Below are 20,294 nucleotides of genomic sequence, written 5' to 3' on the forward strand. Positions count from 1 at the left end.
AGGGAATAGTATGGGATCCATTGGGGACGATAGGAAGTAATGCCAATAAAAGCACACACATCTTTCTGGGTTCGCAGGACAGACATTTTCACAATGACACTGATGCTCTCAGGGGTCAATCGCCTACCCTCCTTCGACAGTAGGTGACCTAAATAGGTGACGACCTGTCGACAATACTGAAATTTGGAAAGGGATATCTTATGACCATGGTCAGCTAGATGAAGCAACAATTTGACTGTATGGCTCTGCAACCTTGTTCTGTGTCTGAAGCGATGAACAGATCGTCAGCATATTGGAGTAAAACATTGCCTGCGGGAAGTGACAAAGAATCCAACTGACCGTTCAATGTCTGACAATAGATACTCAAACTATCTGTATACCAGTGAGGAGCATGAGAGAATCTAAAACTTCTACCAGCTATGGTAAACCAGAACAAGTACCTGCTGTCAGGATGAATAGGAATGCTGAAGAATGCCTTTTTCAAGTCAATGACATAAAAGAATTTAGCAGAAGGGATCATCGTCAATAGAGTCGTAATGTCAGGGACCACCGGAAACTGGGGAATCACTATTTTGTTAACTTCGCGCAAATCAATCACAACGCGATACACATCTTTATGATACTCAGAGGGACCTGAAGTAATCAGTTTGAGGATCGGAAAAATGGGGCTGTTACAAACATTAGCAGTCGTCTCCTCAACCACTCCTTTCTCAATCAAATCCTGCACAATTTTGATCAAAGCAACTTATACTGAGGAATGCGGGGTAAAATTGCACCTTCCTTGACACAAATCCAAACAGGCGATATCTGCAACAAACCCACAGCTGTGTTACCCGTTGCCCACAGTGTGGGTGGCACATCTTCAAATTTAGCAGGAAGAGGTAAATCTTTCGACAGGCACTGTATAGCACACACAACATTCGGGCCCACTGTCATTTAGACACCCTCCAGGGAGGAATAAATAGTGGCATGCAATTTCTTCAATAGATCCAACCCCATCAAATTCTCTCCATAGTTGGACATCAGCAAGAACGGCGAATCCACAGTGAAAGAACCAACAGTCAACACAAGAGGTTTGGAAATGGGGCTCACAACCGGTACACCAGAAAATCCTACCGAAACATTATTATGGCCAGACAGAGCCGCCCCAGGGACCAGGGAACGAGAAATAGAACTGTTGGCGCACTTGTATCCCCCCAAAACTCCTTAGTCGAACCATGTACGTCCGCACTAATATACAGACCTCTTTGGTCTACAGGTATCAAAACTAAGTATGGGTGAATTTTGCGGATTCGCGGTCCGCGAATTCACGCGAAATGGCAAAAAAATCTGCGAGTTCGCGGATTTTCCCACAAACTCGCGTTTTTTTTGCCATTTGTGACACCTGTGTCTGTAACTTTGCCACCGCGCCGAAAGGTGCCGAGGTCCCTCGAGTGAACTGTCCATCATAGTGAGGAAAGGGCGGGAAGACGTTGCATACCCTAGTGTGTGTGTGGCGGGGCTTCTATGCGAGTTCACATGCCTCTTGTTTATAAAGGGTCAGAGACCGATCACCAGATGAGGAGAAAGCAGCCTCCTGTTCACAGGAAGTACAAGGGGATTGCGTTCGAGAAACTCGTGGATGCAGACCTCCATCAAGGATTACATCTAATTGTAGGCGGTAGAGATATGGGGAGGAAGCACACCTGCCTAGCCTCGACCTTGCTCACTAGTTGTTTGGGCGCCGAGATCCCTCGAGTGAGCTGTCCATCATTGTGAGGAAAGGGCGCGAAGACGTTGCATACACTAGTGTGTGTGTGGCGGGGCTTCTATGCGAGTTCACATGCCTCTTGTTTATAAAGGGTCAGAGACCGATCACCAGATGAGGAGAAAGCAGCCTCCTGTTCACAGGAAGTACAAGGGGATTGCGCTTGAGAAACTCGTGGATGCAGACCTCCATCAAGGATTACATCTAATTGTAGGCGGTAGAGATATGGGGAGGAAGCACACCTGTCTAGCCTCGACCGTGCTCACTAGTTGTTTGGGCACCGAGGTCCCTCGAGAGAGCTTTCCATCATTGTGAGGAAAGGGCGCGAAGACGTTGCATACACTAGTGTGTGTGTGGCGGGGCTTCTATGCGAGTTCACATGCCTCTTGTTTATAAACGGTCAGAGACCGATCACCAGATGAGGAGAAAGCAGCCTCCTGTTCACAGGAAGTACAAGGGGATTGCGCTCAAGAAACTCGTGGATGCAGACCTCCATCAAGGATTACATCTAATTGTAGGCGGTAGAGATATGGGGAGGAAGCACACCTGCCTAACCTCGACCGTGCTCACTAGTTGTTTGGGCTGATTTTAATGCATGACTGAATTTGAGCTTCAACTCGGGCACCTGCTTTATTTATATCATTCTGTAAGTGCTTCCTGTTGAGGTTTAAGTTTTTGTGACAGGAGCATCGTGCCAGACTGAATCCTGCCTGCATTATCCACAAAGATGCTGCAAAAAAAAAAAATCCGCCTGCGAGCGAATTTGCGAAATTTCTGCAATTTCGCAAAATTCGCGGAAATTGCTGAAAATTCACAAATTTTGCGAGCAGGACAGATTTTGCGCCCATACTTAATCACAACTGGTCCCTCACCCTGTCCTCGGCTGTCCTAACTGTAAGACATCCCTGTTACCTCATCCATATCATAATCATTGTGGTAGTACTGTTTGCCCCGAGGGTCGTCAAAGTAGTTTTGGTCAGTACAACCCTGCGATGTCTCAACTGACTAAACCCTGTCCTGGCCACCATCTCCACGTCCCCATCCTTAAGACCCTCGTCCTCTTGGGACTGCCACCTTCTGCAAAAGCACAGGACACTCGCCGCGCCAGTGTCCCTCCTCCTTACAGTACGCACACTGCTTCGGTCCCACCGGCGTAGTATTCCTGCCTGTTCGAGGAAGCTGTCGGGCCATACCACCATGTCCTCTACTATTCCCTCGAGAAGCCTGTTGCAACAACACCTTTGTCTTCAATTCTTTATGTCTTTTCTCCACCTTTTCCTTCTGCTCATTTTCCCTATGCTCATAATATTGCACCATATTCAAGATAACAGACGGAGAAGATGTGGACCAGGTACTCTCGGAAGCCTGTAATCACGTTGCAATCTCGGGGAGAAAATTCATAAACAAATCTACTAACAAACGCACACTACCTTCAATCGACAAGTCCTGTCCACTATAATCCAGAAACCCACTTTCAAATCGGGTGAAAAAATCAGACACACTCTAATCTTTCTTCTGGCGGCAAGCCGGTAACTTGTCCTAATCAATCGTTCGGGGTGGAATAAGTGAATACATTTACGTGATAATGCGGCCAGGCAAAGCTAGTATCTCTGCCTTAGGCTTCTCACCAGGCTTCCTCTCCTGGTCCCATGCTTTAATCTGATCCCAGGTACCACCCAATTCCACAACGTGGTCCTGCGTATGCACCTGTCTCCAAATATCAACGGGAATCAATAAACTAAAGAACATTTCAGTATCCGCAAGTGTCATCACTGTTGATGAAGTGGCCTCAGTCAATTCCTGGTAATATGATGTAGGTTTTTTCCCAGGGTTGGGTAGCTGAGTCTTAAGGGACAAAACCTCACTCCTTTTCCATGGAGTATAAACCCATTGCTCTTGGAAACGGGCATCTACCCTTGGTCTAGTAACAACATCATGCTGATACCATATCTCCGTATTTCAGGGTGATATATGGGGTGAACTTCCCTCATCGGTTACTGGAACACCATCTTCGGGCTCTTCTCAAGCAGCCTACTCCGATAAGCAACCAACGTCGCAACATTACCAAAAACCTAACCAGGCACCATATCAGCTACATAAACATGATCCTTAATATCATAGATAACCTGCGGTGCTGCCCCATTGAAACACTGCTCCTAAAGCCCAGTCAGAGTAGCTGCTATGTGTTTGAGGGCATGCTGCTGCACAAAAGGCCCATAATCTTTCATCACATTCCATACATCCTCCACGCCATAAATGGCATTCCGGATCTACTGCGCAGCCTGATTAGCTACTACCTGTTTTTCAGCCTCTCCCACGTCAGATCATAACAACGTTTGCCCTAATCAGTCCTTGAATCTAGTACAGTCTCTATCCTCAGGGCCACCTACTGGTGTCTCAGTATTCTACAATGTCGGAGAATGGAGGAAAACAGTGGGAGTGATAACAGAGGTAGTGGGAATTAACATCGCTGCTGGCTGGGTTATGGGTGTAAGACAGGGCTCAAGTCCTAAAAAAAGAAGTGGGGGGACGCTCCAAGGTAGGTGGTGTGACCGGAAGTGACGTCACGACAGGAAGTGACATCACGAAAGGTAGTCAGTCCCCTCTCATGACAGGGAGTCCAGCTTCACCAGAGGGGGGGTGGGGGGGACACGCCATTAACCCACTGTGGAATGTAGCGTCATTGATAATAAACCAGTTTACTTTATTTTATGTGATTGGTTGAGCCATTCGTGTGGGGAGTGTCACTGGCAGAGGCAGGGTTCTTACGTCACCCAGGCCCATGTACGAGTAGCTGGTCCAGTCCACGTTTTCTCTTTTCATTTTAGGCCATGTAATAGTCCAATTTTACAACGAGATCGCTAGGGCTACAATTCTGATAATGCAGGAACTGGGTGAACAGCTTGCACCTGGACGTAGGAGATTTTAGAACTACCTGTTGGTAAAATTAAATAAAAGACAAAGTTGGCTAATATTGCCATTGTATCGCTGCGTTGCTCCAGATACTGGGCAGACAGTTTGTGGCTTCTATTTCCAAATCGCTTTTATCTGGGTGTCTTATTCCAGTGAGTTCATTTGAAGAACATTTCTCCAGAAAATGCCGAAGGGCACATGTTTGTAAAGGCAAGTCCCAGGAACGAATGTATAGCACGGCTGCCGCCTGGCATGGAATGTCGGATAGTTAGGAGCCGCTCCGACAGCGGGTAAGCACGGCATCCTCCATGAAGTATTAGCGTGTGAGTGCGCATCAGAATGGATGAGTTAACATAGTATGTGTTTATGGTTTTTGTCCCACAGTCCCCTTGACACACTTGCGTTTGGGATACTAATCTGCCGCTTTGGACATCGACCCACATAGGATTGAAATTGAATGTTGAGCCAGCGACTATTACCTTAAGGTAGGGAGCGGCATTGGCTTTTCTGGAGCTGGTCTCTTTTTCTGGACTGTGGTTCACCATTCTAAGTTAGTTTTTATCTTTTTCCAGAACCCACCCGGTCCTGAGGAGAACCCCGCGAAATAAACGGGGCTTCGAAACGCGTCGACCATCCCCATCCCGTATTGGGTGTATCATTGCTTTGACACCAGCTCTCTTTATTTGATACAAAAGAACTCTTGACAAAACTGTGAATTAGAACAGACTCTATAATTAGATTTCCACAAAAGGAATCATTTTTTCACTTGTCACCAATACGTGGATACACTGTTTTTTCTGTCAATTGTGTGAATGCATGTTGTATGACTGACTGGCCAAGTGTATATGTAATGTTGGTTGCATTTTTTGCTAATTGTTTGTACATATTGTATATATAAAGTTTTTTTGTATTCCCATGCACTAAAAGTTTTGTGCTAAAAAGTAAAAATTTGACGAAGGAGAATAAATCTCATGTGATGCTATATGTTGAGCAGGCTGTTTTTGATTGATTTTCCAACAGCATTTTTGTTAATGGTCATATTATAGTCAGGTTTCTCAGCATTGGCCCTTGTTTTGTTTCATAACTTTGGCATGGAATGTGTGCGGCGGTGCTGTGGCTAGCAAATGCATTTCCTTCCGTGGTGACAGAAAACAAATGCTTTGTTCTGTTTTTGCCCTTTGCGTCTAATGTATGTAACCCCCAACCAATGTTATGTTTTTTCACAACTCTCAAAAAACCTGCAAGTTCCAGAACAAGTAACTTGCGCAAACGTGTAGCCCTCCTGGGCGGCCGATAAAGTGTTAACTGCTGCTGAAAGCGCCTCTTAGCGCTCGCAGATGTGAAGGTCGCTATCGAAATTAGTAACCGCTTAGGAAAGAAACCGGCGGAGTCTCTGAGTGAAAATAAATGGTTCCCCATCAGTCTTGATGTCACGCATTTCAACCTTCAAATAGCCAAAGTGTTACAGTAGACCTCAGAGTCCCCTGCAGGTGATTGGTGATCGATTCGTGTGAATAGGTATGTAAGTAAGTTACGGGCCAGGGGACCTATAACAAAAACACGCAGATTTACCCCCCTTGGGGAGCGGGCGGGCACGTACAGTGCGGGTGCCAGAAACGCCGACGGCTCTCTTGGGATGTGTAAATGTATTACATTGCATCGAAGGGCCGTGTATGAGAGTTTCTTCTTCACAGCTTTTGGGCAGGGGGGATGGCGTCCACCCGGTAAAATAAGTGGGGGGATGCCGTCCACCCTCGTGGTACCCCGACTCGAGCCCTGGTGTAAGAGCTGGTGAAAGAGATGCCGAAGCAATAGGTGTTGCCGGAATGCTGACAGTCGTAGTTGCCACAGACGGCGAAGACAAAGAAAAGTCAGAAGGTGCAGTGGTCATGGCAGATGGAGCGACAGTAGCAGAGACAGGGACCGCAGAGACCGAAGAACTGGACCGCTGGGTCTGCGGGGGAAGTACAGGGTATACCCTTTTGCGGGGCAGGTATCGAGCATCTAGCAAATTTTCAACAAAAGTGTCATTTTCCTCTCTGACTGCATAAGACGTATCAATATTCAGTCGGAACTTCCTATCTTCACGTTTAATTAGGCTTTCCTGTTTTCAGTTTCTATTTTTGGTAAATTCTGGTGGTGTTTTTTCAGTGTTTTCCAGTGATTTCAATACCTCAAAAAAACTGTGCTTTTCAGTGGTTACTCGTTTTCGCGCCGTAAAAAACAACTGAAACAGTGTTTTACCGGTGTTTATGGAACGCTTTGCTTTTATTATTGCTTGTTTCTCAAAGACATTTAATGCAACCATCTATGCTACACCTAGTCAAGGAATCCCTCAACAGAGGTGTAATATTTATAATAAATAAATGATGATGAGTCCTTGTGTTGCTTTATCCAGATTTATTCTTAGTATTCAAGAATTAATATATAGGATATAAGCAAGAATATAATTAATTAAAGTCTAGGATAGATCCCCACCGGGAGCAACAGGCAGCTGCTCAGCCTCAGATATAATCAACTGTCATTTCAAACTTACACACTCAGCACTCTATGTGACATCATAGATCTATGCTGAGGTAATTTTAATCAACACTAAAAAAGGACATAAGGAAAGGGAAAGCAGAATGCAACACATCTTTCCCCTTGAATGAAACAAAACAATAAAATTAGCAGTAAGATTAGAAAAGATAAATATCAATAGGTGAAAGTATGAAAGGAAGTAACGTAAATAAATAAGATAAAATATCAAAAGGTGGAAATAAGAAGTGAAGTATAATTACTTTCAAAATAACAAAAATTGACATAGAAACAATAACAAAATTATAAAATGTAAAACATTAAAAGGTGAAAGTATGAGAGTAAGTACATTCACCTACAACATATCAAATCCTTAAGAATGGAAATAGATGGATTTGGTAAAATACATATGAACTCCTCTAAAAATATTAGAGCATTTAAATGTTTCATAACATTGAAAAACATTAGAGCATTTAAATGATTCATATCAATGAAAAACATCTCTAAAATTGAACAACCATCGGCTCTTCAAACATCGAATCAATTATAGAGCACCCTGTTGCCCTTTAAACATTTAATATACTGAACCCCTGTGGTTCTATACATGAGCACCCTGTGGCTCTTTAATATTAAACCATGTGAACACCTCTTAAATTATCAGAGCACAAATGTGGTTCACATAATAAAATAGAACAATTAGGGCTCCTACAAATATTGAACAAATTGTGAACACCTCTTAAAATATCAGAGCACTAATGTGGTTCACATAATAAAATAGAGCAATAGAGCTCCTACAAATATTGAATAAATTGTGAACACCTCTTAAAATATCAGAGCACTAATGTGGTTCACATAATAAAATAGAGCAAATGAGCTCCTACAAATTTTGAACAAATTGAACACCTCTAGAATTATTAGAGCACATATGTAGTTCACATACTAAAATTAGAGCAAATGGGCTCTTACAAACATTGAATAATTTGAACACCTCTAAAAATCTTTAGAGTACATATGTGGTTCAACAAGCTTTAAAGCTCTTCAAAAATTTGAAATTTTTAAAATACGGTTTATCATCGGATGTAAACTGTAAACTCCCAATACATCCTGCAAACGTACACATTTAATAATTCTTTAAATGAAATTGACTGCAACCAAAGTACGAATATATGAATGTCTGCAATCAATAGTTTAAATAAATTAAAACAGAGCACCTCAACCTAAGTTGAACATCAAAAGTTTGAATAAATTAAAACAGAGCACCTCAACCTAAGTTGAGCATAAATTGGTTCACTTCATAAAATAAACATAAATTGGCTCACTTCATAAAATAAACTAAATCATCAATAACTGGAATATACACAAAATAAATTATTCATGCAAACTGTAGATGAGAAAGTATAACTCTTAAAATTTGCATGTAACGTTAGGAAATACTGGAGCTATCTCTAAACTGTCATACATTAAACAGATGAGTACACTGATGATCTAAATCGTGCACGTTGTAACTCGTTCTTGAGCTGTGCACATCAGCGAAGTAGAGAGTTTCAATAGGTAACCATATAATTTTAAAGTACCTTTGGATTTTGGTTTTCATAAATTTATCAATTGTCAAACTCTGTTTCCGATCGATGTATGCAGTTTTTCTCGGCATATTTTTCCGACGATGATATCGGCAATGTGAAATTGAAAATGGCTGCCTTTGACGTATTGACGCTATGTTGCGTCGCGTGCGCTGTGCTGCGTAAGTAACGGTGATGACCTCAGCTGTTAGTTTGGACGGAGTGAACATGGAGGGTAATCTGTTGTCAAGGTGATGATCACGCTCCGTCATACAGTGTTCTGAAGACGATGTAGGTGCTCGAGCCTTGTACTCGTAAGTCGTTACTTTTTTAAATGTAAGTAATTTGTGAAAATTCATCGTTATGCACGCAATTTACGTCAGAAACATTGAATTTTGATACACCGCAAATGTCATTTACCCAAAATAAAACTGCACGATCTTATGTCGATGTCACATTTTCCCACACATGTCTCCGTAAGAAATGAAAATGTCATGTCCAATATGCCTCTTTGAATATGATAAATCAATTTGATCTACTTTGAAGATGAAGTTCAAATAAATAGTTCCAAAATAGTAACTGCCTTATGTTTTAACAACGAACATCACTCGAAGGCACACTTTCAAGTTCACTTCACACCGGAACTCGATACTTGTCCCCGGTTGAGGTGTGTTTCTTAGCCCTTTACGTGAAGTGCTAGAATTAGTAAAATCGATCCAAGTAGTGGCAAATTAGTTCGTTCAAGATCAATTTTAACATTGTAGGTGGCAATTTAAACACCCAAATATTCGGAATATTTCAGCTTGTCTCACGCTCATACCAACCCTGTACTTACTTATGGCTGTCAGATGTTGTTGACACCGGTGGGGAAATCAATTGGTTGGTATGAAGTTCATGTAGTTCATTTCAATTCCTTTTGCAGTGTCATCACGCGTAGTTTCTTCCGTAATCGTCACCAGTGTAATATTTATAATAAATAAATGATGATGAGTCCTTGTGTTGCTTTATCCAGATTTATTCTTAGTATTCAAGAATTAATATATAGGATATAAGCAAGAATATAATTAATTAAAGTCTAGGATAGATCCCCACCGGGAGCAACAGGCAGCTGCTCAGCCTCAGATATAATCAACTGTCATTTCAAACTTACACACTCAGCACTCTATGTGACATCATAGATCTATGCTGAGGTAATTTTAATCAACACTAAAAAAGGACATAAGGAAAGGAAAAGCAGAATGCAACAAGAGGCCCTACAGAAGGTGCTTAACTACCAATTCTAAGGGTAAAAGCATTGGTCTGATGCCTTCTGTGCTGCAGCACATTCCTCCCACAGACACGTATAAATAAATGACTGCCAAAAAGGTGCTTGTGAAGAGGTGGATGTGGTGGTCTGTCTTAGAGTGCGGGAATGCTGCGGGTATGAGAGTAGGTGGGGTAGTGTTGTGGTAGATTGGTGCAAGTGCTGGTTGGTATGAATGCCGCTGTCATTTCTGCGGTCAACAGTTTCCCTGCATACCCGGGCCAACAAGTTATCGGTCTGGAATCTGAGGATGTGCCGGTTAATTTCGTGCAGGTTCTTTGTCCATTTTTGTATCTTTATTTTTAAAGCGACATCCTCAGCCTGCTATCCCCTCCCTCAGCCTCCGTTTCCTGAGCTCAGAAGCAGTTCAGGCCTGAGATAAGGATCGCGCAGACGGGTCAAGGTGTGAGCGGCTTGTGTTGGCGTTTCCGCTTTGCTTCACCACCCCAGACCTTGGCGCCACCTGCACATAAAATATCAAAGTGCTGTTGTTTGTAATGGGGGCACTTTGCAGCCAGCCTTTGTCTTGTGATGGGACAGGATGTGGGTGTTTTTTTTTGTTTTTTTTTAAAGAGTTTATATAGCGCAAACTTGACCCAGAATCAGGTATCAGAGCGCCTTACATAGCACCAGTTGCATTACATTAGGACACATTCAGTTTTTTTAGGCACAGGGAGATTAAGTAATTTGCCCACAATCACAGGATGTTCAGCGTCATTGCCGAGACTCGAACCCGGTTTCCCAGATTCGAGGTCAACAGCTCTAGCCGTTAGGCCAACTCCTTTCCCTATATATAGACACACACATATTTTCTGTACATACGTTTGTCACTGCATGGGCCCCTGAGTATGTAAGATAAGATAACAATTTTATTTGCATGATTACTTAAAACCATTGCAATAAAATAAATAACAGAAGTGTCTTGACATTTCATAAGTTAGGACTGAAAGTTGCAATTTGATTTTTGTACAAAGTAGTTATACTAGATTTGCACCCAGTATAAGGAAAACATTTTTTAATGAATGTGTTGTATTTAAAAAATATTAAAAAACGTAAATGGAAATTCAGTAATATAAAAGTTAATAGTTGACACTCCAATAAAATAAGAGCAAATGTTCTTCTCTAGACAACCGAGCTTATGTTTGCTGGTGAAAATGGAAAATAAATTCAGCCTTGTTCAGTGCAGGGGGCTCCAAAGAGATACAGATGCTCTGCAACAGATATTGATGCAAGGTACCACATTAACAGATATAAGCACTGTGCCAACAGATAGAAAAGTGTAGCAGCATATGAAAGGTGCATCACCATCGTTGACCTACTCTAGAACCTTTTTAAAAAAAGGCATAACCGCATATGTCAATTTCAAAGCTATTGACCGAATTGCAGGTAATATATACGAGCTTCCTGGCCCCTAATCACTGAATACGTAGCATAAATATAAATCTTGGTTGGTGCACATGACCTCTTCAAATGCTGCATTTTTTGGGATTCCGTGAAGTTGTTTGCACACAACATGCTCTGCCAGAGAGGGATTCAGGGTGACCTGCATGTTATTCTATGCGCACTGTATCTGTAAGTAGGTGTGATGTATTCCTATAGGTTCTGTATCGATCCCCCTATTCCTGACCCTATTCTGGTTAACAAATTAACTAGCAGCCATCCCATGATGCAGAAACCGTTATCTGATTAAGCCAGACCACGGCACAGGAGCGCGTTATCTGATTAGGTCATAACGCTTGCCATCTAATCAGGCAAGCAATATTCCTCCAGCCCCTGATAAGGCATACGGAGTTCTCAAAACAAATCAAACCTATGACAACCTGGGAAAATCCCTGCGGCCATTGTTTTGATTTCTCAAAGAACTTCAGTAAAAGAATGTGCTAACGACCAGCTCGTATGACATCCTTATTGACGTATCTATGTCCATCCTTACGTCAATCTCGGCACCTTACAGGTATAAATATTACCGACATTGCCTTAAGCAAACACACGCGGTGGTGACGAGATCGGAGCAGCGAGACTTGCCGAAGCCCAGCAGAGAGCGAAGCCCACTGGCGCTGCCCCACCTTCCTGACGCGCTGAGAACGAGACGCTGCCTTTCTCCTGCCGAGAAATCCAGCTCCGGCGCTTCCGAGCAGCCCTTGCAGGCAGCTTGGAATATCGAGACCACAGACGAGAGATACCATCCCTCAACCATCCTAGATCTCAGGTACAGAACTGAATAACCCCTTGCAGAGAATTCTTGAGTCAGTCACTTGGCAAAACAAACTTAACTCAAACTGCTACTTTCTACTCCAGCCCACGTATTAGGCTTAGGTCAGGTACACCGGGGTAGGCGTGGTTAGAAGCACCAGTTGAGTACGATTAGTCGAATGTATATGTGTATGTATATATTTTATCCATTTTAAATAGCATATGGCTTAGAAACCATATCAATGCTTTAACAGTATTATTTCATAAATTCTGCTTTTATTGTATGCACTTTACTTAACCATAAGTATTGCGATAATATCGATCCATTTCTCTTGTACGAGAAAAGAGACTGATCAATAAACAACATCTTTTATTGAACACGCCCGTCTCTTCCTTTTCTCTACAAACTGGTGAAACTAAGAATGCACGTACTGACTGAGTAAAATAAGTTGTCTTTTGTTTTCACACGACTCTAGAGATACACTCTTGATTAGGGGAGAGCAAAGTTGTCATGTTCTATGGTTGTCAGAAACTAAATCCCTTCTTGTCTATCCAGGGAGGTTCAACTCCTCCTTGCCTATTCGAGAAAGTTTCTAGTGAACTCTGAGCTAGCTGGCAAACCCAAAACTTTAAGTCTAATATCGACAGTAGAAGACCTAGTTAACGTCTGGTCTAGGTCTATACTATTGGAGGTATTATTCCAATGCGCAGAGCCTATTGGGATAATAGGAACTACACTACATGGCGCCCAACGTTTGGAAAGGCGATAAATCTAACGCAAGACTTTAGAGTAACTCAGTCGTGCTCTTTCACTCAGACCCTTTTTTCCCATAATACTCCAAAGACGTCTGGAGTGGGTGAGAGGTAAAATCCGCCAAACCTCGCAGGAGGGAACTCCTATGTATGGTTCTTGGTTCAATCAACGTTGAAGGATACACTGTTCCAAAATATTGTGCATCTAATCTTTGTTTCCATAAGAAACCTGATCTGCAAACAAACAGAATAACCTTCCTGACAGTAAAATGTCAGAAAGTGATGATGAAAGAGAGAGAGTTAGATTAGCAGCTGAACTAATAGAAGCTGATAATACTCTGCAGGAAAATGACCCGGATATAAAACTCATCCCGGTCAACATAAGAAGATCTATAACGTTAAAACTTATAGAAAATGGACTGACACCAAGAGGTGGTACAGTCATATTCGTAATAGAGGCACACGAATATCGGCAGACAGAGGTATTCTATTCATGGATAAACTTTCCAGCAGCAAATGCTGTAACAAAGGACTTCCACTATTATAAAATAGAGGAACCTCCTAATGAGTACACTCCTTTCGAGGAGGTGGAAGTACCACTAAAATTTCAAGAGCACCTGCTCTTGTTTAATGGCGCCCTAAAACACAACAAACACATCACCAGGCTCGGTCCACTAGGTAGACCAGGAGCAACGTGGCCGGTCCTAGCCGGATACACACCACATCCAGACATTGAAGAAATGCCTGCACCAGAACTTTTAGTACAACTAAAACAATTAATCAAAATATATAGACAATTAGTCCAATATGTAATGCGGACTTCAACAATCCAACCAGCAATTAAAATTCCACAGCTGACCCCTCATCAGGGGAACACAAATAAAATTACACCACAGAACATACAGTCCTGCCTAGGTAAAGTACCAGCTAAACGGGAACAAATACCATTCTGGTTAGCACAAAAAATCACCCAAATAGAGGCAGTATTTCCAGATACCACCCCGGTAGAAAAACACAGGATTCTGACTATCTGTCTTCCAATGGGAATCGCACCACACGTGGAGGACTGTGACACTTGGGGTACAGTCTTTGCTTCCATTTACACAAAAACACATGGAGTTCCATCCATGTCAGTAATACCAGATGTGCTAAAACAAATTCAAGACGAATACGGTCCAGAACCCGCTTTAACTCTCGGTATGAAATTACTAAAAGACTTCAAGCAGGTCTCGGCAATATTACTAGCCAACATAAAAGGAGAAGCAGCGAATGTGGCGATCCGCCAGAGGTTAAAAGAGACAGATATAGCAGACCAACCAGCTGAAATTGCCAGAATTATAGAAAAATCCTATGAAGAACTAGGTAGAGATAGTTTGGGTGGAATACCAGTGAAGCCCCAACTAATTGAAAGTCCTGAAAAAATATTTATTAAAAATAATCTAAACAGTCAAAAGAAGAACTGGGATGGAAACAAACAATCCAATCCAAAAGAAAAAAGATTCCAGTCCAGAGGAAGGTCTCCTCGGCGGAGAGAAAGATCTCCGGACCAAGGACCCAAGTCTCCCCAAAGGGAGCCCTCTGTGAAAAGATACAACCTTAGAAATAGGGATAACATAAAGAAACCTGATAGATATCAAGATTTTGATACACGTCCCTCTCAATCTTTTCAGACTTCCTCGCAGAAATCGGAAAGAAGAGGATGATCGGAACCCAGGGAAGGGCACGTCAAGTCCAAAGACAAGGAACCTGCTCATCCAAATAAAAAATTACAGTTTCCAAAGAAGAAGGTAGCCAGTATTAAAGTATTCAACAATGCCGAGAATACTGAGGACACAGCTGAAAAACGGAGAGTGGGCTCAGACAATGCTAGACAGCGCAGCAGAAGTGAGCATAGCATGCAAAGTCCTTATGAATCATCTGGAGACAGTGGACACGAATGAATACATTCAAGTGGAAACTGCAGACACCAGAGTTAGCAAACCTCACAAAATATATGAAATAACTTTACGTATAGAAGGGGATAAGACTAGAAAAATAAGGGGCCTTTTTTGGGATAATCTCTCCAAGGGCTATGACATCCTTCTAGCTGAAAAAGATTGGCCACCAGAGTTTGTCAGGGAGTGCCCACATGGCGAAGAAATAATTATGCCTGCCTTCTCAAATCATATTCCAATTCATAAAAAATATACACTTGCAAGAAAGTGGGCAGTAGCTCAAGCTCCTGCTTTATATAAAAATCATGTGGGATGGGATGAGGAATCTCCTCCACACAAAATCCAGTTAAAATCACAACCTACAGCACAAAGGCAGTATCCGATCAAGCAAGAAGCTAAAAAACAGGTAAAAGAAATTCTAGATCAACTAGAATACCAGGGGGTGATTGAAACTTGCACCTCACAAATGAACAACCCTTTGTTTCCTGTCTCCAAACCAGACAATTCATATCGTCTAGTTTTGGATTACAGACACCTTAACTCATGTTGCAAAACTTTTGCAGTGCAAAACTCGCATAGTGCTGCACTAATGAATAACATAGTGCGCAAAAAATATAAAACAACATTAGACATCTCTAATGGATTCTTTTGTCAAAATATAGCACCAGAGAGCAGATACTTGTCAGCGTTCTCAATAAATGGCGCTCAAAAGGAATTCTGTCGGTTACCCCAGGGGTACAAGAACAGCCCAGGATTATTCTCAGCGAGAGTAACAGAGTTACTACAAACATATGATGACGAAGCATTATCTTATGTCGATGACATATACCTAACAGATGATGACTTGGATACTCACTTGAAGAGAGTGAACACCATAATACTTGGGTTCGCAGCAGAGGGTTACAAATTCAACTTTAAAAAATCTAGAATTGCCCATCTAACAGTCCTGTTCTTAGGATATGAATTATCAAGTGAAGGCAAAAGCCTGGCTGACAATTTCGTAGAGAAATGTGCCGTACTCCAAGCACCTAGAACACTAAAAAACCTACAGTCAATTCTAGGCTTCCTAAATTTCGGAAGAACATACATTGCAAATTACGCAGAAAGGGTCAAACCCCTTTATGATCTAATAAAACCAGATTTAAAAAAAAACAATTGGACTCAAATACACACAGAAATTCTGAGATCCTTACAAACAGATATGTTAATTAAAACAAAATTAGAAACACGTGATAACACACGCAACCTTGTGATTCGAGTCATCCCAGGAAGATGCGGATTCACTTACCTGACCTCTAACGAGGGAGAAAAGGTACCAATTGCATTCAAATCACACTTGTACACAGAAGCTGAAAAGAAATTCAGCATCAAAGAAAACAATGTTCATGCAGTTCAAACCGCAATAGCTAGAGAAAAAGATAAAGCTGACGGTAGACACATCACAGTCAGAACAGCAGAATCAGCCTTTGAGGCATTAACAACCCCGTGTAATTTACCAACAACAGCATTGAATCCGGAATGGATACAATGGGTGAATTCCAAACAATGGACAAAGTAAAATACTACTTTGATCCGGAACTAAAGGAACTAAAATATCTAGAATATGAAAGAACATTCCCTCTGCCAATCGACATTCTGCCATTACGACAGTACGCTTGTGTAATCTATACAGACGGACATGCTCAACCCTCCGTTTGGGGAGAACAAGCATACAACCCCACATGTGAGATTACAAAAGAAGTGTGGCGCGGAGGTATACTAAGACCTCTATTAACAAAGGCACACTCAGTAGAAACTAATTCAGAACAACAGACTGAAATAATAGCATTGAAAATGGCGCTAGATAATGCAGATCGCGAATTCCCGACACTTATAGTGTCCGATTCATATTACTGCGTCAAATCATATAACAGCGATTTGCAGAAATGGATTCAAAACGGTTACAAAGATGACACAGGTGCAACAATAAAGCAAAAACTGCTTTGGGAACAAATAGTTCTGTTAAAAAGAGAACTACCAAAGACTCACGTGATACACTCACTGAGTCATCAGCGTGATGGCGTTCACGTTGCAGGGAATTCATTGGCTGAGAAAGCCACAACGGTAGCAACTGAATCGGCTTCCGTAGCTAGAAAAAAGCGTGCAGTAAAATACATTGACGGTGAAACAATGCTGGCGGTGAAAACGTCATCAAAAGGCTACTGCTCAGCGTTACCGATCAGTTACCCACTCAAATATACATACATAATCGATGCAAACTCCGTTCCTTTTGCTCGAATCCCTGGAGTGGGGGATAGAGTAATTCCAAACATGGACAGGAGAGGCTTGTTAATAGCAGACGCACATATGGGCGAGGGTCTCAGACACCTCAAATTAAAAGATTCTCTGGAAGAATTACAATCAGTGTACTGGTGGCCAGGCATGGGCCTGCATCATACCATTTTTGTAAAAAACTGCCCAAACTGTAACAGAAATCGCAGTGGTGAAGGAAACGGTATATTACCGTGGCGTTTCACACCAGAAAGGATCAACAATAAAAAATAATCCCAATATGAAAAATGCGTCGTATTAACATACAGAGACTAGTTTTCACTTATAATGTAGACACCAACTTTCGGCTGACGCCAGAACTGTTATATCAAGATTTGCAAGTCTATAATGGCATATACGCTAGAAGCATGCTACGTACTGACCAATATCTTTCCATTGCCTCTCGGGTTTGTGGGGAGTGCTTGGCCAGAATGAGCATTGCATTTGCGGGAATCTTCTCACTTCCTTCCTGAGGGATACGGGATGGTGTAAAGAAAAAACCAAAGGCAGAGAGCGATCTATAACAGCAAAGGTATTAGGTTCGGGAGCTGGGTGGGCCAAACATCTAATAAGTGTCCAACGTAGTCTAAACAACCTGCCAAGAAATTCTCTGAAGGGATTCAGTCCGTACGAATTATTGTTTGGGACTAGGATGTTAGTCTTAGATCTTGACAGTCAGACTTCAGTGGTGAAAGAAAAAAGCTTTGATATCAAAGATCGTTTGGCTATTTTGCAGGACTTAATCGAAACAAGAAAAGACCTGAGTAACATAAAGTTGAAACAACAGCCAACAACCACTGAAGAAACACCACCTGTCCCAGCAAGACCTGTCTGGATTCCAAAAATCGGGGATCTAGTCAGAGAAAAAATCGCGGTAAAGAAGGAATTTGGGCCTTCTTACAGAAAAGCAGTTCCTGTCTTGTCCATCAACGGGACAAGATCAGTTGTACTACCGCCGCTTGCTGGTAAAAAGGAGAACCGAGTTGTATCCATCGACCTGGTAAAACCACAATCATGTGGCCGATAACAAACAGTAGGCCAAGTGGACTCCCGATAAGTAGTAGAACACCGAGGTTTGCTACAAGTACAGAGGTGCTAACTAAAAGGCTAATCACATTCGAAACGCCTACAGAACAACAACAAGGACTATGCAACAATGCAATGGAACTCACACCTCTGAAAACCCAAATAAAAACGTTTAGTAGAGACACACCAACCTACAATGAAGTAACAAATGAATATGCAAGAAACAGTAATCCTGAAACAATTGGAACAATTGATAGAACAGCATCCGGCTACTTCATAAACTTCAATGATTCCTCTGAAGACCTCAGTGAATCAAAGACACAGCCATCAACAAAAACCCTTAAAGACAAAGCTATGGAAATTTTGAAACAACTGAAAGAAACCTATCTGATTTCTCCATGGATTGAATTTTGGGTGTCCTTTGGTGTATTTATCCTCATACTTTGGCTCATCATGGTACTATGCTTGGGACGCTTCATTGAGGGAAAATATGTAAAAATGGACACAGCAAGCCAGAAAATCAACTTGATCCTCAAGCCACACACGTCTTCACACGTCGAGAAAAGAGAACTTTCTTCAGTCAACTTCACAGCCTATCCTATACCGGGTGGGGTAGCATGGGACAATACTGACTATGAAATTTATGGTCCGGTTGAAATCCTCAAATATCCACACCAAATCAAGATCTCGTTGAGTGACTTTGTAAAACCAAACTCATTTGCTGATGATTGGGACTTTGAAAGTATTAATGACATGATGTCTGACCTAGTGATGCCTGCTAAATTTACCAAACATGATTATTTGCAGGGTTCGTCTAATTATGATAATATGTACTGCTACAACCACTATGGTAACCATTTTCTACATAAATCTGCACAACCTAGAAATGTTTTAAATTATAATCAATGGGAACATTGTGCAACCCCTCCAAAAGGAAGCTCAAGAACCTTTTATGACAAATATTCATATTTTTCAGGGTTCAATACAAGTAAAGCTGAAACATTTTATTTTAAATTGTCAAATAAGACAGGAACAAAAACCATGCTTACAAACACAAAATTGATATATTCGGACTCATTTTTTGAACAAATGAATACATTTGGTTTTGATTATTGGGACAAAAATGTGGAAGTGAAAAGTGTTTGGGGTACAAGAGAATGGCAAGTTCAGGGTGTAGAATCATTATTTAGAGCCTGCATGATCCCAGAACAAATTATATTCTTGAATGACACTATTCAACAAACTACCTGTCTTGGATTAGCCAAAATCAAAGACTTAAATAAACCGTCTATTCCAAAACCAACAATGAACAGCAATAGCTCTGCAGATGAAGAGATAGACGTAAACTATGTATTAAACCAAAACAGAACAAATCCTGATTGGAAACAATGGTTAATCTGGCCCACAGATACTAATAACTGTCAAGACATATTCCTGAACAAAACACAGGGGTTCACATTGACCAGGCCAGACCCTAGATATTCCCAAAGACAACACCCAGGGATAATCACCACCTACAGTGTGGGCAAACTCTGCCTTCAATGGCTACAAACTTCCACACTGACAGAAATTAAGCAACACCTAACTTCACTTACTGATGGTGCTGACGTGCGTGATTTCATTATAGGACCGCGCAAACAGCGTCAAAAACGCTTCATAGCATGCCTCTATATATGCAGCTTACAACGAGGCCTGGAAGATAACTCAAATTGAGACAGCAGAAAGTATACGGGAAATTGACCGTATTAATTTGGAAAAATCGCTTTCTGTAGTGGACAATGGGTTAATGACTCTGTCCTCCAGAATTTTTTCATTGGACAGCATTGTGTCTTCAGCAATCGACATAATATCGCAAGACTTACTGTTGTTACAACACGGCCAGTCGCAATTGCGTTCTATTGTACAGCTTGGATGGACGTTACAAAATCTGCGTTCAGGCTATGTGCCTTGGCGTTTAATCAACACAACGTCACTATTCAATATCTTTAACCTTACTGATAAACAAATCAGTATGGCACAAAAGGGTGCTGATTATACAA

This window comes from Lissotriton helveticus, chromosome 1_1, assembly GCF_964261635.1.
Source record: "Lissotriton helveticus chromosome 1_1, aLisHel1.1, whole genome shotgun sequence".
NCBI classification, from domain to species: Eukaryota; Metazoa; Chordata; class Amphibia; order Caudata; family Salamandridae; genus Lissotriton; species Lissotriton helveticus.